Source organism: Pelobates fuscus, chromosome 1, assembly GCF_036172605.1.
Source record: "Pelobates fuscus isolate aPelFus1 chromosome 1, aPelFus1.pri, whole genome shotgun sequence".
NCBI lineage: Eukaryota > Metazoa > Chordata > Amphibia > Anura > Pelobatidae > Pelobates > Pelobates fuscus.
In genome coordinates, this window is record NC_086317.1 from 213,396,789 (window position 1) to 213,423,193 (window position 26,405).

Sequence of the window (26,405 nt, forward strand, 5' to 3'; positions counted from 1 at the left end):
ATAAAAAAAAAAAACTACAAAAGAAAATATACAAAATAAATAATAAAGCAATGTATGAAAAGACAAATAAAATACCCTATTAAATATTTTTAAATATACATATTTTAAATTCATTAGATATAATTACAGAGTTTTTGGAATGAAATGGAAGGAAAGAGGAGAAATGAATGCCTCCCACCCCACTGAGCAAAGCCTGGAAAATGAACGAATATATAGCATTTATTTTACTATGGGGTCCTGTTGATGACAGCCCACTGTTTTGCAATTTTGTCAGTTTGATTTCTCCAGTGCAGTCATCTTGCGGATTATAGGAACACTGAATATTTCCTTGTGATATGCTCTGTATCACACTAACAAACAAGTGCCGGACAAATAGCCCCACCAACATCTACTGAATTGTAAGATCAAAGACATGTGAGGACTGTCATCACAACAAGGGATTAACCCAACCATAATACTGACGGGATTAAATGCCACATTAATGTACAATGAAAAAAATAGAAAATTAGTTGCCACCTGTTTTAGCAACACTCCAGAGATTTATACTCTGGACATCAGACATAGGGGCTTACAAGAGATTAAGATGTCACCCCACCTCCGAGAGGACACAGTGCTAAGTATGTCTGCATTTGCCCTGTGCCAGAACATACTTGGATGGAGTTACAATTATAGGATATTTTTGAACATTAGATACTATTAGGTCTTTTTTTGTGCCTCACATACAGTAATCTTTTCACATGAGTAATTGTCAGAGAACTCTAAAAATATAGGGGCATGTTATATAAAGAATAATTTCATAGAGAATCTGCAATATATCCGTTCCTGCCAAGTGTCTTCAATCTAGCAGGACTGACTCACTAGGAGAAGATTTAGAGCAAGGGAGAGATATTCTAAGCAGGTTTACTTACCAGAATTGGTTTGATTGCACAATACCCTCCCTTTTGAAACAATGCCCCCTGTGTCCAAATTCTAAGTTCACAATATTGCAGGTATTACATAATCATGGATTTTCAACAAATATCTTAACAGATTACAGATGAGTCAGATACAGAGCCAGATAAGTATGGAGCAGGGATAGGTTTCTTCTTAGGAAAAGTAGGCACATGCCTACAGGTGTGTCACGATACCTAGTGACTCAACACGCAATGAATATGATAATAGATTAAAATATAAAGTCAAAAGTTGAGGGCACTCAGCACATCTACACAGGGCCGGCCTTAGGGGTGTGCGAGCTGTGCGGCACAGGGTGCCTTAAAACCTAAGGCCGGCCCTGCTACAGGTGATACTCAAAATATTATTTCAGTAATGCAACGTAAAAGGGGAAACTAATATATGAGAGAGACGCATTACATGCAAAGCAAGATAGTTCAAGCTGTGATTTGTCATAAGTGCGATGATTATGGCTTACAGCTCATGATAAATAAATTAACTTTTGCACAATATTCTAATTTTTCGAGTATCTGTGCCCCTTGCTTCCCCACCTACCCACTGTGCTTCTTGCTTCCCCACCTACCCGTTGTGCCCCTTGCTTCCCAGCTACCCCCACTATGCCCTCTCTCCCCCAGCTACCACCACTGTCCCCCCTCTACCCCAGCTTCCACCGCTGTGCCCCCTCTCCTCAGCCAGCTTATCTGTGCCCTGCTCCCCAGCTACCCACTGTGCCTCCCTGCTTCCCCACCTAGCCTAACTGTGCTTCTGCTCCCCCAGCTACCCACTGTGTCCCTGCTCCCCACCTAGCCTAACTGTGCCCCCTTGCTCCCCCACCTACCCACTGTGCCCCAGCTACCCACTGTGCCCCTTGCTCACCCACCTACCCACTGTGCCCCTTGCTCCCCCACCTACCCACTGTGCCCCTTGCTCCTCAGCTACCACCACTGTGCTCCAGCTACCACCACTGTGCCCCCACTCTCCCAGCTACCACCGCTGTGCCCTCTCCCCCAGCTAGCTTATCTGTGCCCCTGCTCCCCCACCTAGCCTAACTGTGCCCCCTGCTCCCACCTACCCTATCTGTGCGCCTGCTCCCTAGCTACCCACTGTGCCCCCTGCTTCCCCACCTAGCCTAACTGTGCCCCTGCTCCCCCCGCTACCCACAGTACCCCTGCTCCCCACCTAGCTTAACTGTGCCCCCTGCTCCCCCAGCTACCACCACTGTGCCCCTGCTCCCTAAGCTACCACCACGACTATTCGATATTCCCACAAATTTTATATAGCCTTTTATGTTTGTTTGAGACCACCTTAAAAATATTGGATATCGCTAAAAATCATGATCACTATATACTTTCTCTACAAACCTCTAAAACGAACCAAACTACTCATCCATCCGCTATACCACTTTATCCCACCTAGAACTAGTGCCCAGTTAAAATACTTGACTCTTACTTACCCACACTCAGTCATGCCACACACATTTCACCACTACTCTCACTGAATCCCTCTGACTACGGCTAAATTCATCTTTTTCATCAGAACACTACTCCTAAGATTGGGTTGTATCCATGTCTTGGGTCTTTCATTTAGAATAGGGGCAGCTTCGGTATCCTTCAACACTGACACTCCAGTGCATATTATTAAAAGATTGGGCAGATGGAAATCCTCAGTGTACAATCGATATATTCATCATCCCGAGAAAGAAATGAGGAAAGCTTTTAAAAGTTTGGTTTTGTAAATTTGATGCAATAAGTGTGTTTTTCTTTAAAACCTTTTCACCCTCTTTGCATGAACCCGATTTACATATATTACTAATATGTTTCTGAACATATATATTATATTATTCACTCACTCACTCACTCTCTGGGCCGGCCTAAGACATCATGCTGCCTAGGTCCAACGATAAATGACTATGGGGGATAATGTATAATAAAATTAAACACAGGTTACTGGCTATGGGGGGAGGGGGGGTTAATGAATAATAAACACAGGTTACTGGCTATGGGAGGGATAATGTATAATAAACACAGGTTACTGGCTATGGGAGGATAATGTATAATAAGCACAGGTTACTGGCTATGGGGGATAATGTATAAAAAACACAGGTTACTGGCTATGGGGGGGATGATGTATAATAAACACAGGTTACTGGCTATGGGAGGGATAATGTATAATAAACACAGGTTACTGGCTATGGGGGATAATGTATAATAAACACAGGTTACTGGCTATGGGGGGGATGATGTATAATAAACACAGGTTACTGGCTATGGGAGGGATAATGTATAATAAACACAGGTTACTGGCTATGGGGGGATAATGTATAATAAACACAGGTTACTGGCTATGGGAGGGATAATGTATAATAAACACAGGTTACTGGCTATGGGGGATAATGCATAATAAACACAGGTTACTGACTATGGGAGGGATAATGTATAATAAACACAGGTTACTGGCTATGGGAGGGATAATGTATAATAAATACAGGTTACTGGCTATGGGGGGGTAATGTATAATAAACACAGGTTACTGGCTATGGGAGAGATAATGTATAATAAACACAGGTTACTGGCTATGGGAGGGATAATGTAGAATAAACACAGGTTACTGGCTATGGGGGGGGGGATAATGTATAATAAACACAGGTTACTGGCTATGGGGGGGGGTAATGTATAATAAACACAGGTTACTGGCTATGGGAGAGATAATGTATAATAAACACAGGTTACTGGCTATGGGAGGGATAATGTATAATAAACACAGGTTACTGGCTATGGGGGGGGATAATGTATAATAAACACATGTTACTGGCTATGGGGGATAATGTATAATAAACACATGTTACTGGCTATGGGGGGATAATGTATAATAAACACAGGTTACTGGCTATGGGGGGATAATGTATAATAAACACAGGTTACTGGCTATGGGGGGATAATGTATAATAAACACAGGTTACTGGCTATGGGAGGGATAATGTATAATAAACACAGGTTACTGGCTATGGGGGATAATGCATAATAAACACAGGTTACTGACTATGGGAGGGATAATGTATAATAAACACAGGTTACTGGCTATGGGAGGGATAATGTATAATAAATACAGGTTACTGGCTATGGGGGGGTAATGTATAATAAACACAGGTTACTGGCTATGGGAGAGATAATGTATAATAAACACAGGTTACTGGCTATGGGAGGGATAATGTATAATAAACACAGGTTACTGGCTATGGGGAGGATAATGTATAATACACACAGGTTACTGGCTATGGGAGAGATAATGTATAATAAACACAGGTTACTGGCTATGGGAGGGATAATGTATAATAAACACAGGTTACTGGCTATGGGGGGGATAATGTATAATAAACACAGGTTACTGGCTATGGGGGATAATGTATAATAAACACATGTTACTGGCTATGGGGGGATAATGTATAATAAACACAGGTTACTGGCTATGGGGGGATAATGTATAATAAACACAGGTTACTGGCTAAGGGGGGTAATGTATAATAAACACAGGTTACTGGCTATGAAGGATAATGTATAATAAACACACAAAAAAATAAATTAATTAATCTAAATTGTATGCTGTCTAGGAGGTGGGAGGGTCTGGGAGGGAGTGTCTGCTGCTGATTGGCTGGAATGTGTGCTGACTGTGAGGTACAGGGTCAAAGTTTACTCAATGATGACGACTAGGGGGCGGACCGAACATCGCATATGTTTACCATCTGTGGCGAACGCAAACATGCGATGTTCGCCAGGAACTATTCGCCATTGAACCGTTCGGGACATCACTATTGAGTACATATCGCGATGTAGTGTACAGCTAGAGAGACTGGAAAAGCATAGGAAATACACATACGGAATGTATCAAAAAGAAAAAAAATTATATATAATAATACTAATAAGTAACAAAAACAGTACGAAGATACAAAGAAGATACATATTACAATAGGATAAACACATGTGGTGGACTACCTGCAAGTTACAGGCCGTGCTAGTTACATCCCAGGAGGTGTGGCTAGGACTGCGTAATCAAATGAATTTAACTTCTAAATAGCAGATATTTGAGCAGGACTGCAGGAGCATGATCTAAAAACTGCTTCATAAAGTTGTTTCTTCAAGTGGGCTGATAAGAGACACAAGTACAAAGAGCATCGATCAGTGCCCTCTGCAGTCCAGTCAGCATCCCATGCTGGATAGCAGAGCTGCAGGAAAAGTTCTTCCAGTGTGTGCCGTTGTCTGTGTAAGACTGGACAGGAAGTCGAAGGGATTATTTCACATCTGCCAATTTATAGCCTCTCAGTTCTGCCACCGATTTATGGATAGGTGACTGGACTACATAGGATGATGAATACTTTGCAAATAACAGTTTAAACCACACATGCCATGTACACCCTTTTCACTAATCCTACCCCTTTGAAAAAAACAAAAAAAACTTTCCTTATCCCAAGATATAAGCACTCAAAAAATGCACCCCCCCAAAAGCATCTTGACCTTAATTCTAGGGTTAATTCCCCCTGTATCCCAATACTAAATTGAAACCCAGTCTAAACTAGCATCCACAAGTACATCATGAAGATGTCTCCCAAAGATGAACTGCTGAGACTCCAACAGATAAAGGATGCAGAAAAGAAGAAGGTTCCACAACAAGACAAACCTCTCCATGGGGTGTGCCACCAGCATATAGTAAATGTGGTTTACATGACAAAATCCTACCAGTGGCAGGAAAAGGCAGGACTGATAGACAGCACTGAGGCATTAATCCTAGCAGCAAAGGAACAGGCACTCAGCACCAGATCATTAAAAGCGGGGGTCAAGCACACCAAGCAAGACCCAAAGTACAGACTGTGCAAAGACGCCTCTGAGACAGTTCAGAACCTAGTAGGCGGGTGCAAGATGCTAGCAGGGACAGCATACACTAAGTGGCCCAACCAAGTTGCTGGGATTGTCTACCGAAATATCTGCACAGAATATGGACTGGACCTGCCTAACTCCAGATGGGGATATTATCAAGGGTAGTTGAGAATGATGGCAGTAAGATCCGGTGGGACTTCCAGATCCAGGCAGATGAGCAAGTACTGGCCAACCAAGACTGCAGTCGTGGTGCACATGGCAGTACTCAGTGACTATAACATCAGGAAGAAGGAATGAGAAGATGGACAAATACCAAGGACTAAAAGAACCAGAGCTATAAATGTTGAACGTGAAGGTAGTATTTGTCCCAGTTGTGTTAGGAGCACTCGGCATTGTAACTTGCCAGTTGGGGGAGTGGCTTCAACAGATTCCAGGTGGGACATCTGAGATTGCTCTCCAGAAGAGTGCAGTTCTATGAACAGCTAAGATTCTGCGCAGAACACTTAGACACCCAGGCCTCTTGTAGAGGAGACGAGAATGAGGAATAAATATACCACCTAGGAGGGGTGAGAACATCAATTTATTTATATATATATATATTTATTTGATACAGAGAGCACGCTGTACAACCCAAAGTCAGGTGGTGATGATATGTGTGCGGATTGCTGGAGGGTTACCATAAAAAACAATAAACAAACCTTCAGTGTATCAATAGTCAGATTTATAATTGTATTGTAACTTAATATCCTGTCTATACATCAACACCAAATATTGACTTAAAACCCTGCTCATACAAGGAAACCCAGGTATCAATATATATCTTGGGCGGAGACATATGGGAAGCAAGCTCCAAGATATCCATATGCACCACACTACAGGAACAAATGTATAAAATTCTATTCCGATGGTACACCACCCTGACAAAACAATGCTACATGGGACTGAGCCCCTCAGACACATGTTGGAGACTGTGTGGGGAAAAAGGCATATACATCCACAAAAGCTTACTGGAAAGAGGTGACAGACCAGAACTCACGTATCCTACAGAAAAAAACTGACAGCAGACCCATGGGCTTGCCTCCTATCCAGGCCGACAGATGGGCTAGACAAATATAGACAAAGACTATTAAACCTACTGAACCTGGCAGCACGCAGGGCTTTAGCGCAACACTGGAATAGGTCAGACACCCCACCTCTCACACTAGTACAGACGAAAATCAGAGACAACTGCCTGATGGACAGATTAACGGCCCAGGTGCGAAATACCACACCCACTTACCAAAAAGTATGGGCATTATGGGAACAATTCGACACCTGACTGCCAGGGAAAACTCACACAGCAGAGACAAACCCAACACAGAGACAATACAAACTATAACACAGAAGGGTACAACAGGAACCAACCACAGACTGCACTTACACAAAGAAACACGAAAAACGGATCACGCATCCTCATAGAACAACACTACGTGACATATGTTTATTACGTTTATTCTTTGTATGTTTTTATTATGTATGTAATACATGATACAAAAAGAAAAAATAGACGGTTACCAAGACACCATCGGGCTTCTGCGCAAGCCAAACAATGCATATCTGTCGCACTGTAACTGTCATCACCAAAATAAAGAATTTAAAAAATATATATATATATATATATATATCTTGGGCTCCACTCTGTCAGCTAGATTAATTATTAGTTGACAGGTAAACTGCATGCTGAGCTCAGATTAAGATCGGCATGCAGTTCTTTTAATGGTGATTTACCATAAATCCCCTAACACAGCAATATAGTGTGAGTAGTGTTAAATCCCTGCTCACACCAGGAAATCTAGGTATCAGCAGATACCTGGAGCTCCAATCTGCCAGCTGGGGCCATTTTTCTTGCTGTTCAGCACTGCATTTTACCTTTTAAATCCATAGAGAACACTGCAACTGAGCGATCAAACTCAGCCACAGTGATTCTCACTGGATCAGGTGATTGAGAGACCCCCAGGGTCTGAATAGACCATGGAAAATCTCCTTCTTTTCTCCAATAGAATTCTAGTGAGTGCAGACCTTTGTCTAAATGCATTGGGAATTGGGCACCAGTCTAAATGGATTGGGCATACTATATTCAATGAGAAAGAATAAGCTGTCATACTGAAATTAGCCAACAGATAGCGGCAACATACCTCTGTTTAAGCTTCAAATTCCCTTTTCTAATATCAGTACTAATATTGGCAGAGGGAAAACTTTGGGATTAAATTAGGGGATAACATTATGGATTTAGATTAGGTTTAGAATACATTTAAAATTTATATTTAAAATAGGTTTAAAACTAATTTTAGAATTGGGATTAAGCTTCAGATTAGCGTTTGGATTAGGATTTCCTAACAGCAGCAGAGTTCCCTTTCCCTGGTTAAGATTAGGATTAAGGGGTTGGAGCTTAGCCCCTCAGCTGAATGGACGCCATTTTTAAAGTTACTGACATCTAGCGATTAATCTACCACAATCCATGGTCCCACAGAGCCATCGACACAAATTGCTGCTCACCTCTTCTCCATCTGAAGGTGAGCTTCAAGCCCATATCTGTTTTGTACTCACAATTGGGCAAAAAGGCTTGCTGCATAACTGGAGCCTACTTCTTGCCAGAGTATTCAGAGACATTACGCACCTTCCATTCTCTCCCCCGGCTTACTACACTCAGCTTCAACACCATAGGACGGTGATCCCCGAGGCCACAGCAGGTAGTAAGTAAAGACACCCAGGACATCGAAGATTTGCTGCACAGCTCTGCGGTCCCCATAATGGTGCCCCGGGCAGATCAAGACCTAAACCAGACATGCCTACATATTTACCAGGTGGATACAAGGGATCCCTCCTCTTCTGAGACACCCCTGCGGAGACAGTGGATTGAGGAGCTCTGGCTACCAAACAAGACATCTCTAATCTCCTGCAGGATCTGAGACAGATGTTCACTGCAGACCTCGATGAACTTCTATCAGAGCAGAAGTTAAGATGGTACCTGCACGCACTTAGGCCTCAGAGGAAGATATCTTGGACCTAAAAAAAGAGGTAAAGAGGACTGAAAGAAAATATGCAACAAATGCAAACTTGGTGAAAAGATTCAGTTTGATAGCTTCTACAGAATTAATAAACCCAGGCAGGTTCCATCTGCGGCCTCCCGGGACATCATAATCCGGTATCACTCATCGACAGATAAGAATCGTATCCAGGCAGCACTGAGGAGCAGAACCCAATAGGTCTTTGAATCCTCCCAGTTAACATTCTTCCAGGATTTTCCAAGATCTCTCGTGGTTCTTAAAGATGATAATATGCTGAGACGCAGCTCATTGAACAATGCTGCTTCCTTCCTCCAAGCGGTGGGTATCAAAAGTGACACCAAGGCAGCGAGCTTGAAAGGATGGGGTGAGGCAGGTACCGTGAACTTGAAGGGAAAGTTAAGGAGGAGGATCAGTGTTATGAGGAGGAAAAATAAGAAACTCAGTTTTAGAGAGATTGAGTTTCAGAAAGGGGAGGACATCCAATCAGAGAGAGAATAAAGGCAATTGGTGACACGTTGTAGGACAGCAGGGGAGAGGTCAGGGGAGGAGAGATATTTCTGAGTATCGTCAGCGTACAGGTGGTAGTAGAGTCCAAATGAATTAATGAGTTTGCCGAGAGAGAATAAAAGGGGACCAAGAACTGAACCTTGAGAGACTCCAACTGAGACAGGACGAGGAGAGGAGATATATTGGAAAAAGAGACACTAAAGAAGCGTTTGGAGAGACAGGAGGAGAACCATGAGAGGGCTGTGTCACAGAGACCAAGAGATTGAAGAGTTAGGAGAAGGAGGCCATGATCAACCATGTCAAAGGCAGCAGAGAGGTCAAGAAGAATTAGTATGGAGTAGTGGCTTTTGGATTTGGCTGTGATTAGGTTATTTGTAACTTTAATAAGAGCAGTCTCAGTAGAGTGCAGGGGGCGAAAGTCAGGTTGAAGAGGATCGAAGAGGGAGTTGGAATTTAGGAAGTGAGTCATACGAGTAAAGACAAGTCTTTCTAGAAGCTTTGAGGAAAAAGGAAGCAGGGATATGGGACGATAGTTGGAAGTGGAAGATGGATCTAGGGATGGCTTCTTTAGGATGGGTACGACAGTAGGATGCTTAAGGGGAGCAGGGACAACACCAGATGAAAGAGAACAGTTTAGGATGTATGTTAAGGGTGATACAAGACAAGGGGTGAGAGCTCTGATTAGGTGGGTAGGTACTGGATCAAGCAGACAGGTGGTGTGATGAGAGGAGAAGCGCAACCACCTCCTGTTCAGTAGCTGGAGGGAAGTCTTGGAGGGTAGGGATGGAATGGTCCAAGTGAGGTTAAGATAGAGAGGGGAGAAGGGGGGAGAATTCATTCCTTAACGGTTTATTCTTGTCAGTAAAGTAACATGAAAAGCTATCAGCTGAAAGATTAGTTTGTGGGGTGGCCACAGCAGGGCAAAGAAGAGAGTTAAAAGTTTTAAAGAGGGGGGGCGTGGCTTGAGCGCCGAGCGGAATGGCGGCGTGAACCAGGAGCTCCCTGCAGGCTAAGCAATAGTACCCGTCTCCACAGCCTCGGCACATAAAAAATGGGGAAGAACAACCGGTCCCAACACGCTACCACGGCCACCGAAACCCCGAAGGGGTCACAGACGGCGAACATGTGCAAGTTCCTCACGGCCCAGGCAGACCAGGCCTCTCAGGCCCCGGGGGAAGCGGAGGCCCCAGGCGCAACCCACCCAGCCTTGCCATGCGGCGGACACCAAGAGCAGGTACCAAAACCACCCGATTTGCCCCCAACTCAGCTGGACTGGGCAACAATACTGAGCAACCTGCCCACAAAAACTGACCTTAGAGAGGCCAACGCCGCCCTCCATAACTCCATCACCGGGGAATTACACGCCCTGAGGGAAGACATGCAGGGGATTCATAATAAAATGGCACAATTAGAAGCCGACTGCGACTACGTAACATCGGCGCAGAATGCAACCATGGGCATAATAAAACAGCAGGAAATACAGCTCCGCCAAATGGCCCTCCACATGGAGGATCTGGACAACAGGGGGCGACGACAAAACCTCAGAATCCGGGGTTTACCCGAAGATCTAGACCAGACCACGCCAATCCGTGAAACCCTCACGGAAATATTTAACGCCCTCCTGCTGAGGCCGCCCGATACGCCCGTAGAATTTGTCAGGGCACACAGGGCACTCAGGCCCAGAGGCCCGCCGGAGTCCCCACCACGTGACGTGATATGCTGCTTAATGCACTTCCAAGTGAAGGAAGACATCCTGAAAAGCGCCAGGGAACAACGGCAAATCCTACACAAAGGTGCAGAAATACAACTCTACCCAGATCTGTCTCCAGCGAACCTAGCATACCGTAGGGCCATGCGCCCCCTCACACGAGTACTACAGACTAACCAAATTAGGTACCGCTGGAGCTTCCCTAACGGACTACAAGTCACTACGACTACAGGCCCCTTCACGGTGAAAAGCGAAGAAGACCTTAGAGGCATTGTACGGGAACTCCACTTGCCACAGATACAACTATCATGGCCAGACCCGATGACATTTTACACTTTCTCACCGGAGGCACAGAACCGGCCGCAGCAAACACCGAGGCCTAGGAGAACAAGACAGCAGAACATGTAAGGTGCCGAGCGTAGTGGACCTCCCAACCCAAGGTCCCCCACTAGCACCACTAACGGACTAAGCAGTCGCTTCCATCTTCGACCCGTGAAATCAGAGACTCTGGACACACCAAGTAGACCCCGCTGAACTGCAACTTAACTCCCCAAAGAGAGACACTGTCCCCTACGACGACGAAGCTACAGAGATCGAGGACACGACACGGGCTCCTTAACCCTATGGAGCAGGGTAACTCAACAAACTAAATGAGCACTGATGAGGTTCCCACTTGGAGGGAGGGGGGAAGCGGGTTGGGAACATAATCACTGTTTTTCTTCATTCTATCACCTACGTCATTTAATAAGAAATGTGGGGGCCCCTCTGCGCCGGCTGGGCCCGGCCGCCGTCACCCGCCTGCCCTGTGACGATCTTCGGGGAGCAGGCGGGCGGTGGCGCCGGTGGGGCTCACCTGGGGCGGGGATCCCAACAAACTGATGTGCATCCGAGAAAGTAGTCAGGAGGGAGCCACTCAGCCCGGTACCATCAGTACGTTAGACACCATAGGGCATTGGGGAGGCGGGAACCTGGACCCTAGGGGGTCTACTACCTTGGATACACCCATGACGCTCAAGGCGAGCCTAACAGCTTCAAGGGGTATAGAGTAGATCCAGAACTGACCCCACCCTAGGGAGCCCCAACACTTAATCAGTTTCAAGGTACGCTGTCCACAGGTACGGGGACCACGACATAGCTCACCAGTAGGCTTAGCCAGGGGGACCAAGAGGGGGGGGGGAGCGACATACTTGATGTTTTTTTTCTTTTTTTAAAACAAAAAATGTTTGAACTGCCAGTTAATTGTTTTCACCTGTTGTTGAATAATTCACTGTTAATGCCGTTGTTTATGCCGCACCCAACAGTAGCGACCGGACATACCACACACGTGAGATGAACCACACGCACAAACCCATGAAACGTAACACCTCGAGACGGGGAAGACGAACACAACCCCATTCTACCATCTCTTAAGAGCCGCACAGGCATGTCAAGGGACACGTCACTGAGACGCCGACACTGACGCCCGGACACCCGACCTACGCCTGGTAGGAGAGATGCCGACCAAACGGTGAGCAACCCACGTGCACCACAGGTGGTGCCGCGGACTGTGACTCCCCGACGTCTACACCTAGCGGTCGTGAGACCGAGACGTAACTCCCGCATTACCCGATTCCTCCCCCGTATACCCCACTACCACCCTTCCTAGATACCAGACACTCCTACCGACTACGACACACAGACTACTATAGGACCACCCATACACCAGGGACTTAGAATTAGAAGCGACACCCACTCGCGACACACAGGACGTAAGACATGGCCCTGACGCCTGCACCTCTACACGTCATCACCATCAACGCAAAGGGACTGAACAAACCGGAGAAAAGATCCGGGGCGCTGAGGGACTTCCATAAGCAGAGGGCCTCGGTAGTCATGATACAGGAAACACATTTTAAGAAAGGGAATAGACCTAAATTAACTAATCACCACTACACACAAGGCTACTACAGTGATTACCACGGGGGAAAGGCTAGGGGGACAGCGATATTACTCCACAAGAGCGTGCCGTTCCAGGGGGGAGACTGCATGTCGGACGACAAAGGCAGGTACTTATTCCTCAAAGGGAAAATAGCAGAGCGCCAATACACGTTTGCGACAATATACGCCCCCAATACATAACACTATCGCTTCCTCAAGCAAACACTCCGCAAACTCATGGAGTTCAAGGAGGGGACCCTCATACTAGGGGGGGACTTCAATGTGGCACTAGACCCAAAATGGGACACCTCATCAGGCACCTCCCACATTCCCACACAACAACGACAAAATGTTAAAACCTTACTCCGCAATCACCGCCTGGTCGATTGCTGGAGAGCCCATCACCCAGATACAAGAGACTACACCTTCTTTTCCCACCCGCACAACTCATACTCCCGAATAGACCACATATACACTACACACTACGACCTTTCACTAGTCACCGAAGCCACGATCGGAACGGCCACGTGGTCAGACCACGCACCCGTCTCCCTCAAACTAAAATCGCCACTATTCCGCCCCACAACCCCGAAATGGAGACTTAATGAATATTTACTAACTAACCCGGAGGTCGTGGCCCTCATAGGATACAAAATCAGAGACTACCTATCTCTCAATACCGCCGAACACACATCCCCGACAGTTAGATGGGAAGCACACAAATCCGTCATAAGAGGACACTACATTCAACAAGGGGCGATCATTAAAAAACAAACTGAATTAAGACCGGCAAACCTCATAGAGGAAATACACAAAACGGATGACCAAAACAAACGCGACCCGGACCACACACTCCAAGCCCGACTCTTACAATTAAGGAGGGATTTAGCCACGTTAATACATACCAAACACCACAGAGACGCAACTAGACATAAGGCCTTCTTCATCCTACACGGGAACAAGAGCGGCAAGCTTCTTGCCGCAATGCTTCGGAAACGGAGGCAACACACATATATAGACAAGATTAGGGATAAAAAGGGCACCCTACAGCGCCTCCCATCGGATATCATGAACGTAATCCGTGCATACTACACTGAGCTATACACTCTCCCGCAGCCACAGACTGAATCAGCGAAGGCTCGCCTTCGCCACTCGGTCCAAACATACCTGACGAAATACCCAATGCCGACTCTAGATGCAGGTACCGCCGACATACTTGACGAACCTATCACTATAGAGGAGCTGTCAATGGCAGTCAAGAGTACCAAACCCGGAAAAAGCCCAGGGCCGGACGGCCTACCGGTGAAATACTATAAGGCGTACGCCGAGGACCTATTCCCACCAATGGTGGAGGCGTTCAACGCAGTAAGAGAAGGGGACCATATCCCCAAACAAGCCCTGACGGCCCACATAACTATCATACCTAAAGACGGCAAAGACAGGTAATTTTGTGGGAACTATAGACCGATCTCGCTAATCAACTGCGACATTAAACTCCTAGCTAAGGGCCTCGCCACGCGCCTCACGAAGCACATCCCATCTCTGATCCACCCGGACCAGGTGGGGTTTGTGACGGGACGTGAGGCCCGCGACAATACGATCAGGGCACTCACCCTCATTCATGGCAGCGGGAACGCTGGCGGAGACCTCCTCTTGCTGTCCACGGACGCGGAGAAGGCCTTCGATAGGGTACGCTGGGTGTACCTCTTTGAAACGTTAGCCCACATGGGACTGGGCCCTCACATAAGACAATGGATAGAGGCACTATATCGAGAACCTACTGCTCAGGTACTAGTTAATGGGGCGCTAACTAATGCCTTCACCATCCACAACGGCACCAGGCAGGGGTGCCCCCTGTCGCCGCTCCTATTCGCTCTCGCCCTGGAACCATTCCTCACACACATTAGACATAACACAGACGTGACCGGCCTGACGACAGGCCCAGTGCACCACAAGGTAGCGGCGTACGCTGACGACCTGCTTTTTGTGGTGACCAATCCTGTAATCACCCTACCGAATATTCTGAAAGAACTACAGACATTTGAGGACTTATCAAATATGAAAATTAACTATGGAAAATCATACATCCTCAACGTTAACATACCCCCCGCGAGAGCGGACCCAATACGACGTAGCTTCCCCTTTCAATGGGCCGAAAACAAAATTAAATACCTAGGAATCTGGCTGACCAAACATACCGGCGACCTGTTTAGGGACAACTTCACAGTCATCCTACAAACGTTTCAGAGAGACATGCGGGAATGGTCATACCCTCATATCTCGTGGCTAGGGAGAGTACAGGTCATAAAAATGAACTTCCTTCCACGCCTCTTGTACCTTCTTCAGGCCATCCCCATTGTAATTCCGAGACCTTTCTTTATAACACTCAGGAAAGAAATGACCAGATACATATGGGGTGGGGGGAAACCTAGAGTAAAATTCTCCACACTGACCCGACCTAAGTACAGAGGGGGATTAGCCCTCCCAGATTTTCAACTATACTATGTGGCCACGCATTTACAGAGGGTTGTAGAATGGTCTAAGGATGGAGTACATAAACTGTGGAAAACGGTGGAGGAGACGGAGGCTGGTAGACCGATAGCGGGACTCCCATGGAGCCGCGACTCGGCGGAGGGACATGACATGTCCATATATACGAAAAACACCCTGAGAGTTTGGCAGAAGGTCAAGCAGCAGGGGAACATGTCACCATACCCCTCCCCCCTTATGCCACTGACACATAATGAAGACTTTCCCCCCGGACTAGACCCACGGACCCTCAAAGACATCATCCCGAACACATCCCCACGCCCACACCACACCCTCCAGGGAGGGACCTGCAAACAGCTATCAGTCATGCTAGAAGGTGCGTCCCCCACTTTCATGCATTGCTTCCGTTACGCCCAACTTATTAACTTCATACACACACTACCACAGGGACCAGCGCTCACCAGGGAACACACCACAATAGAGAAGATCAGCACACACCCAGACCCGCTCCCAGATGGAATATCCTCCTTGTACTCCATGTTACAATCGGAACACCCAACTGAGTCACCCCGTTTCATAGGAAAATGGGAAGCAGCCCTGGGTATCTCATTCACGGAAGCGGAATGGGAATCAATATGCTACCTAACACACCACTGCTCCACACACAGTAAAACGCAGGAAACGGCCTACAAGCTCCTGACACATTGGTATAGGACGCCACATCTCCTACACCAAATAAACCCAAGCCTGTCCAGTCTATGCTGGAGATGCGAACGAGAAGAAGGCACACTGAAACATATCTGGTGGGATTGCACACTGATCACCCCATACTGGCGGGGAATACATAAAACGCTAGGGAAGTTCACAGACAGGCCACCCCCCCTGGAACCGGCAGCGATGCTCCTACACCACACATCAATTCCCCATTCAAAGTACAAAAAATCCATGACTATCAGAATACTAAATGTAGCCAAACGAGTACTCCCTCAATTCTGGAAGAAACCTGTGACACCATCGATGCTGTCCTGGTTCAACCAAATGGAGGAACTAAGGACAATAGAGGAACTAACTATGACGACAAACACAACCCCAACGGCATACACAGACATATGGACACATTGGATCCTAGAGACAGCAAAGGAGAGATTCCAACTGGACCTCAGAACAACCACGGACGTACACCTCACAAATACTGGATAGGACATAGAGACTAAACACCTAAGGCGACAGAAGACTACCGACAGACGACCAACCCGACACCCCCACCCCCTCCTTCCACCCCCTCCTTCCTACCCCTCCCCTATTACCTAAGCGAGACCACCACCAGACCCCACTCAATTGCATAAACTTACAGTAGGTCAACAATACCCGAAACGAAGACACCCAAGTGACCACTTGCAGTACCGCTAGCACTTAGAGACCGCACCCATAGAGAACACGAGAACAGGACTGGCGTTTACCCTGGACGATCTAAGGCTCGACCCAACTGGAGATACACCCTACCACTATATGACGGAGAATCCTATCTCCCACACTCGGACATACCCCTACACAGTCAGGACACATGAGTATAACGGTAAAGGGAAACACAACAGCCCGACGAGAGCAATACCGCACATAATCAGGATAAGGGGCCATACGGAACACCCGACGAATCAGAATGGTGGAGGACTTCACACATGCGAAGATTAACTAATAGGGCACAGGCCACCAACGCCACATAAAACATAGCAAAGCGTAAAACCACACCAACTACTAAGCGGGAGCCATGAAAACATGCGACCAACACAAATGACAGAGACGAGAGACACACACCACACCAGCTAATGGGGACTTGCGAGTCCGTCAACATAGTAGGCCTATGAGCCTGATGTAAAGGTATGACATAAAGTGGAACACACTTGGATCAATCAGCTGGGACTTGACCTACCCACCCCAGCATTCTATCGACAACCATAGAGGGGGTAAAATTAAAATGAAAACATATCCGACATAGGTAGGGAGCCACATGGCTCATGTTTATTATTATATACCTGTAGATGTATAAGTCACCAACTGGATCTGCGTATCCACGAACCTCCAAAAAAAAAAAGTTGAGAGACCTGCGAGTCTCACCTTGACGACAGTTATCAAGATATGCATTAACGAAAACTACATTGACAACAAGAAAAAGCAGGACCTGCGAGTCCGCATAGTTTATTGGGGACTACGAGCCCAACTGCAATTACTTTATGTCGATGTCTTCAGAGACCTGCGAGTCTCATCTCCCCTTGCTTATTTCTTGATGAAAATATATATTGCAAAAACATTAATAAAAATCATATTTACAAAAAAAAAGTTTTAAAGAGATGCATAGGATTGCGGGAGCATGAACTATTGAGAAAAGAAAAATAGGAATGTTTAACAAGGGTGAGAGCTGCACTGTATGAGCGCAAGACAAATTTATAGTGTAGAAAGTCTTACAAGGTGCGAGACTTCCTTCAGCAGCATCTCTGCAGGTAGCGGGTTGACTTAGTGTGCCATGGTTGGATGCGTGCCCTCCTTGAGGAGCGTGCTTGGAGTGGGGCTGCAGTGTCAAGGGCAGAGGTGAGGGTAGCATTATATGAGGAGGTAGCCACAGAGGGACAAGAGAGGGTAGGAATGGATGATAGTTTGGAATGGAGATCAGCTGAGAGTTGCTGGAAGTCAAGAGAATTCAGGTTCCTCCTGAGTTGTGGGGGATGAGGTTGAGGGTATTGGGCATGGGGGCACTCAAGAACTATCTTTCCACTATCTGTATGAGGGAGGTACAGAGGTGTCCGCAATACTTTTATCTGTAATAATTTGCACAACTCTTTTATTAGTTGGGACATAAAAGCGGTACCTTGGTAGGTTAAAATCTCTTTTGGTAATCCTAACTGAGAAAATGCCTGCAGCATTTTCCTTGCTATGGTTTTGGAAGCAGTATGGCGAAGCAGAATAGCTTCTGGATAGCGTGTGGCACAATCCAATATAACCAGGATGTACTGATTACCTTTAGTCGACTTTTCCAACGGCCCCACCACATCCATAGCAATGCTCTCAAAAGGGGTTTCTATAATGGGTAATGGGATTCGGGGAGGATATAGGAGAAGTTTTGGGGCTGCTAGTTGGCAATCTGAACATGAGGCACAGTACCTCATGACCTTTTCCTATACCCTGGGACAGAAAAATGTTCTTCAAATCCTTTCCTGAGTTTTTTCAACTGAAGTGTCCCCCAAATAAATGAGAATGAGCCAACTCTAACAGCTTCCTTCTGAAACACCTAAGTACCAGGAGCTGTTCAATTTCTTGCCTTTCCTCTTTGATCACCCTATAAAGAAGGTCATTTCTAACAATGGAATGGGGATATATGTCTTTGGATTTCCTATTAACTATAGCCCCATTAATTTATTCAACTTGGTTACAGGCTTTTTGCAGACTTAAAACATTGACGTGTTCACTTCCGAATTTACTTTATTAACTATAGTTAGGCTCTGTTAGGGTTTGGCCCTGGAGCTGGATTAACATAGGGGCTAATGGAGCTGCTGCTCCAGGACCAGGCCCATGGAATAGGCCCATTTATTGAACAACCCCCCCCCCCCCCCCCCACCTTCTTTTTTTTTTTTTACAAACTACAGGGTTGCCACCTGGCCGGTATTTGAGGCTGCCTGGCCAGTGCCGATATTGCAGTAATACCGGCAATACAAATGCCGCTAATTTTCTCAGTATAAACATGGAGACACAGACACTAGGGGACACTGGGCAACATGGGGACACTGGCAGACAGTGTCCCCAAGTGTCAGTGTCCCCATGTCTCACAGTGTCCCCTAGTGACATGCGGACACAGACACTAGGGGACACCTTGGGAGACCTGCGAGACAGGGAGACACTGGGAGCAATCCATCTATACAGCAGAATCAAACTTTAAGTAGTTTTCTTTGTGATTTTACAGAATTTTCTCTGTCACTCCTTGTGATTTACATCATGTGATGTCACACATACCTAATTAGTTATGCAAATTAGTAAGGCCTGTATTTTTTTTCCAAGAAAGGTGGCAACTAGTGAGGTCGCAAACATAATTTTTTCCGTTCGCGAACGCGAACTTCCGCAAATGTTTGCGAACGGGCGAACCGCCATAGACTTCAATAGGCAGGTGAATTTTAAAACCCACAGGTACTCTTTCTGGCCACAATAGTGATGGAAAAGTTGTTTCAAGGGGACTAACACCTCGACTGTGGCCGAGGGGGATCCATGGCAAAACTCCCATGGAAAATTAGATAGTTGATGCAGAGTCTGGTTTTAATCCATAAAGGGCATAAATCACCTAACATTCCTAAATTGTTTGGAATAACGTGCTTTAAAACATCAGGTATGATGTTGTATCGATCAGGTAGTGTAAGGGTTACGCCCGCTTCACAGTGACAGACCAAACTCCCCGTTTAACGCACCAGAAACAACCGCAAACAGTCCATTTGCACAACCGCAAACTCCCCATTTGCACAAGGTTGGATACCAAGCTAGCCATGTCCCGTTCCTTGTCCTCACTAATGTCATTGAAGGTCTCTTCCTCCACCCAGCCACGTACAACACCAAGAGTCCCCGAAAGGTGACAACAAGCCCCCTGTATTTTTTTTTTTAAATGTACACTACTGTTACACCAGATATGAGTTGCACTGGTGTGACACTGTGCCCTGGCCGGCCCTGAAACGCACACGTGTGAAGGAAACAGACTGCTATTATTTCACAGTCAAATTTCTAGGTTTTTTTTTATTGTACACTACTGTTACACCAGATATGAGTTGCACTGGTGTGACACTGTGCCCTGGCAGGCCCGAAACTGACTGCTATTATATTACAGTCAAAAAAGTTTTGTTTGTTTTTAAATGCAAGCTATTGTTACACCAGATATGAGTGGTGGCACTGGGCAAGTGGGCACAGTATATGCTGTGAGCCTGACACACACGCTGGCAGGCAGGCAACTGCAATTAGATTACACAGAAAAAAAAAAGCAGACTGATGTTATAGCCCTAAAAAGGGCTTTTTGGGGTGCTGTCCTTACAGCAGAGATCAGATGAGTCATTCAGGACTGTAGTGGACACTGAATACACTAGCCTAGCTATCGATTTCTCTATTAAATCAGCAGCAGCTACACTGTCCCTCCTCTCACTAAGAATGCAGCTTCCGGGGGGCGGGGCCTAGCTGTCATGGAGGAAAGACGCACTTCGTGTGAGCTCCCTCAATATCTCACTTTAATCAGCTATAAACAAGCGAATTTCATCCCAGAAGGGGATGACCCAGCAATGTTGCTCCTACCTGACCGACCCGACATGCTTAATAGCGGTCAGCAACTCGACAGAGTCTTACTTACCTCCGCATGGCAAGTGTGGCCTGGTGCTCACCGGGCGGGAGAGGCGGCCGATCTCCCAATCCTGGGATGCCCAGGAGCAGCTACTTCCCGGCAGGAGAGGCTGTCTGGAGCTAATGGACGCACAGAGCACAGCCTTCCAGGCTGACATACTCATCTGCGACTCTCCCAATATGGCGGCAGCCGCGTGTCCTCCTGGTACCAGCAAAGCATGACAGGATATTGAGTCTAAGCTGGACAGACTCTTTAATCAATTTTGGAAGCAAATAACAAGCAGGAAGCCCCAACAAGCTCCACCACAGCTAAGCGAAGCAGTCCCCATTAAAATCCACCAACGCAAAAGGCGTCAAAGACGGGACCGGAGGCACAAACAGAAATGCAGAGCCTGCCCCACGTCAAGCACTCGCCTCCACCTTAAGCCACCACAATCCCGCACCGGACGTGAAGCACCACCGGGACAGATCCGACCACCCAACAAAACAAGCTTCCACCACCTCAAGCCGCGAACCCGGCACACAGCCACAGACTTGCCTTTGTTGTTCCAGGTATCAGGGACTCCCAGGGTCTGCACCTGGCACCCAGAATGGATCGGATGAGCACAAGCAGTAAACAGCAGCCTGCCAAGCATGTCCCACTATAGCCGATCCTCCACACCATGCCTTTGATCACATGAACTGCTCTCTGCACATTAACTAATCGTAAAGTAGCAAGCTACGTTTACATGTCATTATTTCACCTCCTAAACAGTTTATTGTCGTACTTCCTTACATGCCTTTACCTTAACCGTTCATGTATTATGTTATTCACTAGTCTCATCTCATGGGGCGACTCATACTTGATTTATAACTAGTGGTGGAGCTGCTGATATAAATACACAGTTGATAACGTGCAAGCTACACCCTAAACATGACAGCCATCTTTCACAACAATGCACTGCTATATACTCATACCCTCAGTGCAACTAGCCATGATATACGCACATTCAGCCTAGCATGCTCAAATATAACACACTTCTGTCTAATGATGTTCGCCAGGAACTATTCGCCAGCTAACCGTTCGGGACATCTCTAGTGGCAACCCTAACTACTCTTCACATACTCTTGTTGAAGTATGGAAACTTAAGAGGGATATATAGAAACAAAACTTGTGTGGACTAGCTGAAATGAAATTCGCTAAGGTAATGCTGACTTTGGTCTCTCCAACACTGTGGCATGTTCCCTTTCTTCTACACTCAATACATCCACCTTTTCTCTGTCTCAGACTGTGTACCAGGAGCTTCTGCCTGCTATTGTCAGGATAAAATTGTAGTTGGGTTTATTATTTGTTGTCACAAGGTGCACACTGCTGTGCTTTACAACGGTAAATAAAACAAAAGTAAAAAATCCTACACTATCTTAGAGACAGACTAACATTAGATTTCCTAACTGTCCAATTGGCAAGTTAATCCAGTTCCCAGTTATAAACAATTTAATCACACACAGGCTTTAAATTCTCTGAGTCTCGGCAATTCAGGCTCAGGCTATACTGCCTTCTCTCTCCCCGTTATCAGATGCCCCCATGCCTTCCGAGGCTGACCTTTAAATATTGCACTGTAGGTTAATTTTATTCACTTGAGAGAGATGACTTCCACCTACTAACCCTATCATGCTGAGAATAGAGAGTGATTCAACCTGTTAATGACCTAGAAAGCCTTTCTAACTCTACCACAGTATGTATGTATATATATATATATATATATATATATATATATATATATATATATATATATATATAAATATATAGAGTATATATTTTTATTTGAGTAATTTATTGGCCTGCATTAGTACCTTATATTATATTTGGATATATTTCCAATCATAGCCCCTCATAACGTAAACTGTAATATTTATACTTGTGTAATTACTTGGAGAAATTCCTATGGGACCTTCAAAATAGGTTTAGAAAATAAAAAAAAGTCCCTAGGTACTATAAAACAGCCTAGGGAATAATTAGGGAATCGGTTGTTTTAATAATGATACAATCTGAGAAAACAGATTTTATCACTTTGTGTGCTAATATGCATATATTTCAGGTTATTTTAATCCATCTGAGGCAGACTTCATAACAAATTAATAGAGGCCACCAGCTGCTCATGAGCTCTTTTTTAACCCCAGCATATTGGACGATGAGATAAGGTTTATTAAACAGATACCAGCTTCAATATACGGTTTCCTCTAGATCCCAAATTACATTTTTGTGAAAGCCATCATTCCACTGTCAAGTTGATGAGGAAAATAGGGTGGACAATGGTGGTGACCCACCCACTCTTTTAGTCCTCAAGCCACTGCATGTTGTGTAAGGGTATGGAAAGGGACAAAGCTCCCAGGCACCTCCAATTTAATAGGGGGACTGTGGTTAATACATTTTATTATTTTGTTTTTTTTAGTAATTTAGTTTACTGTTTTGCAATTAAAGAATATTTTCTTATTACATTTATAATGACCATTATAAATAAAGGGCTAAAAGCAGCCACATTTGTATGTTCCTTTCTTTAGAATTAGTCAGGTAGTCTGAGATCCTAAAGATGGATGGAAATTGTATGCTAGGTGGTTTCTCTAGTTCTTGTCACATTGTCAGTGATTATAATTGCGAATAGTGGTTTACCTATACAGAAAACCATAAACATACATTTTATTTGACTATAGAAAGAGTATTTGGATGCACATTCAATGAACATATATTGCCAACACTTACCACTATAAAATATACTATTCGTTTTTACTTAGTTAGACCTTTAAACTATTAATTAGGATATAATGTCTTTGAAGGAAAAACAATGTTATAACTTTACCAATCTAAGCATAGGGTGAAGCTTGCATGGAGATCTTCTAGCAAACATTTTGTTTTAATACCAACACTACTGCCCATGAAGCCAATATGCCAATTACAGTGTATAAGCTGCCACTGCAACAGGAAAGAAAATATGCTAGTTTTCACCCTGTATTACATGATGACCTCAGTAGGAAGGTCCACAAGTTGGAGGTATTACCTGATGTGCGGACTCCAGACTGTGTTATTGACACCCAGTATATATAAAATGAGAAACAATCAGGGCTCCCGACTCTTCAATGTGTCTTTTTATCACTGGGCACCGTGTGCAGTTACCTTTAACATAAATCTAATTTCTAGTTTTTCTCACTGGTATTATAACAGTTGCATGATGATTGTTAACATTTTTGACTACACATGAAAGCATCTACAGAATTCAAGTAACAGAATAATGTGAGCAGTGTGTTTTCATTGCCCTCTTCTCAGCTCTATCTTTATTTCACTGCCCAGACCCCAGTGAGGATGTTTCCACTCCTTTTCTTACAGTTGCCTTGTTCCCAATAAATAATAGTTTCCTTCCTCAAAGCTATCCTACCTCCTCCATCACACCCTTTATATATAAGATTCATTTCCCCCCCTTCCTTTTCATATTAGTTTCCCTTCCTTTTTTTGTGTGTCTCTGCTCCCTCTCTCTGCACCCCATTTTTCATATGAGATACCACACACAAACCACCCATTTTCAAAATCTCTGCAGTCCAAATTCCCTCCCATCTCCAGTTACTTCTTCTCATTCTCTATTATATCAGCCTCCTCCTCTCCTTCAACAGTCTCTTTATGCCCCTCCAAATCAGCCATCTTCACCTATTTCCATATATATCCTTATGCCCACTTTTCTCCATGGTAGCAGAGACCATCCTCATCTCACTAGTTCATATCACCCACCCATGGGTGGGTTTCTCCCCTTCTGTCTTCTTCTTTAGTAAATTGCTGTATACCTGCTGATATCAGCATACACACTACCTAATGGGGATGACATATGGTCTTAAAGGGACACTGTAGGCACTGTATCTGCTTTATCTCATCTAATTGTTTATAGTGTCTGGATTCCCTTGGCAATGTCCTTCCATCCAATGTTAATCCATTTTTAATGTTTAATGCTATATGAGACTCCCTGCAGTCAATCCCCTGGTTGAGAATGTAATCTGACTGCTTTCACCTATCACAGTGCCCAATGCTGGTATCAGTTGGTGTGTCTAGAAGGAATAGTATAATCTCTTTCTTAGAAACCCCTCAAGTGGGGTCCAGGCTGTGGGTAACCAGGAAACCTCATTTACGGTAATACTGCATGAAAATGGGTTTAACACTTAATGGAAGGACAGCATCAGAGGACTCCAGGCACTATAACCAATTATTAGATGAAATGGTAATAGTGCCTACCGTATCTTTTTAAGTGCTTTAGTGGGGGAAACTTATTTCTTAACTTTCTTATAAGCAGACACACATTACGATCTCAAAGCCCTCTGAATTCATGACATAGGTTTAAAATTCCTGGCAGAGCAAACTGAAGTCATATCCTATTGTTTTTTGATTATAAAGTCGGGGAAAAGCCCATTGTCCAACATTCACTCCACTAATACAGTAGGTGATATGTGCTTATATAGAAAATGCACCTTCATATGAGGATTACAGTTTAGATACAGAAATATCCTGTAATTAGATAAGTAAGGTTCCTATACAAGGTACATTGCTATGAAAATCTCATTTACTATTTCCTGGTTTAGAATATTATTTCTGAATTTTTATCTCTATAACTTATATTAAATTGAATCAACATTATTTAAAGGAATGGCAATTTATATTTTACTTCTCTCAAAATATTGCCATTCCCTTAAATAAAGCTGCTGAACATTGAAACACATTATTCAGTTTAGAATAAATTAGTCATAGTATCTTTGTAATACTCACATGATTGCAATAACAGTTACTTGACAATGAAACCTCAAACACATGGATGTAAGAACGTGCAGAACATTCTTTGGATGAGTAGATACAGCATCATCCTCCTGTCTAGGTCTTTCCAAAGTAGCCTATCGTATTCACTAGTGCAAAAATTCCTGCAAGTCCAGAAAAACAAGTTAGCATGATAGCAATAACCATATGACATGTGATTAATACTAATAACATGGCTCTAATAAGCTGGGGGTTCTTATTAAACTGTCTGATTTATTTTTGTTTCTTTTATAGTTATCGTGATAGTTATTTCAGGGTCATTGGTTATTAATCATGTCAGTGGTTTATTTGGTTAAGAATCATGTTTCTCAATGTGTTCCAAAACAAAACAGATCCTACTTTGTACTAAGTATCTGCGATATTATCTATTTATGCTGACAAAATGGGAATGGGAATAGGCATGCTGAAATGTCCCATCATCAAATTCCTTGAGTGATTTCTTTTAAAAGTAGTTTCTTTTGTGGGGTTACTGGCAAATGGTAGCTTGCTAAAAATTATTTGAAATGAGAAATGTCCAACTAATATATAACATCGATCTTTGGATTGACCGCTGTATCTCTATCTATGTTACTGGTAGAAAACATAATAAAAAAACTAAACAAAAAATGCCACAAATCTATTTTCAGATATAATTGTCAAATCCATTTCCAAAAGAGTTCATGCTCTGTAATACCTGGGATTTATACACAGTGTATGCGGATACACAGCTACTTACTGCAATTTGTGTAATCTTTATAATCGTTTTTGTGGTTTTA

The 26,405-nt window shown here is 44.6% G+C and overlaps 1 protein-coding gene across 3 annotated transcripts in view; it reads left to right on the forward strand.

Annotated features, from left to right (window-relative positions):
• The first annotated feature begins 22,465 nt into the window (after nucleotides 1-22,465).
• Nucleotides 22,466-26,405, forward strand: part of SH3D21 (SH3 domain containing 21) — a 122,502-nt gene continuing 118,562 nt past the window's right edge. Inside the window, exon 1 of one of the 3 annotated variants that reach the window (XM_063454532.1) lies at nucleotides 22,466-22,544. The gene's annotated coding sequence lies outside the window, so the exon portion shown is untranslated. Of the gene's footprint in view, nucleotides 22,549-26,405 lie in introns of all 3 variants that reach the window. The other 2 variants (XM_063454542.1, XM_063454551.1) reach the window with 2 other exon arrangements.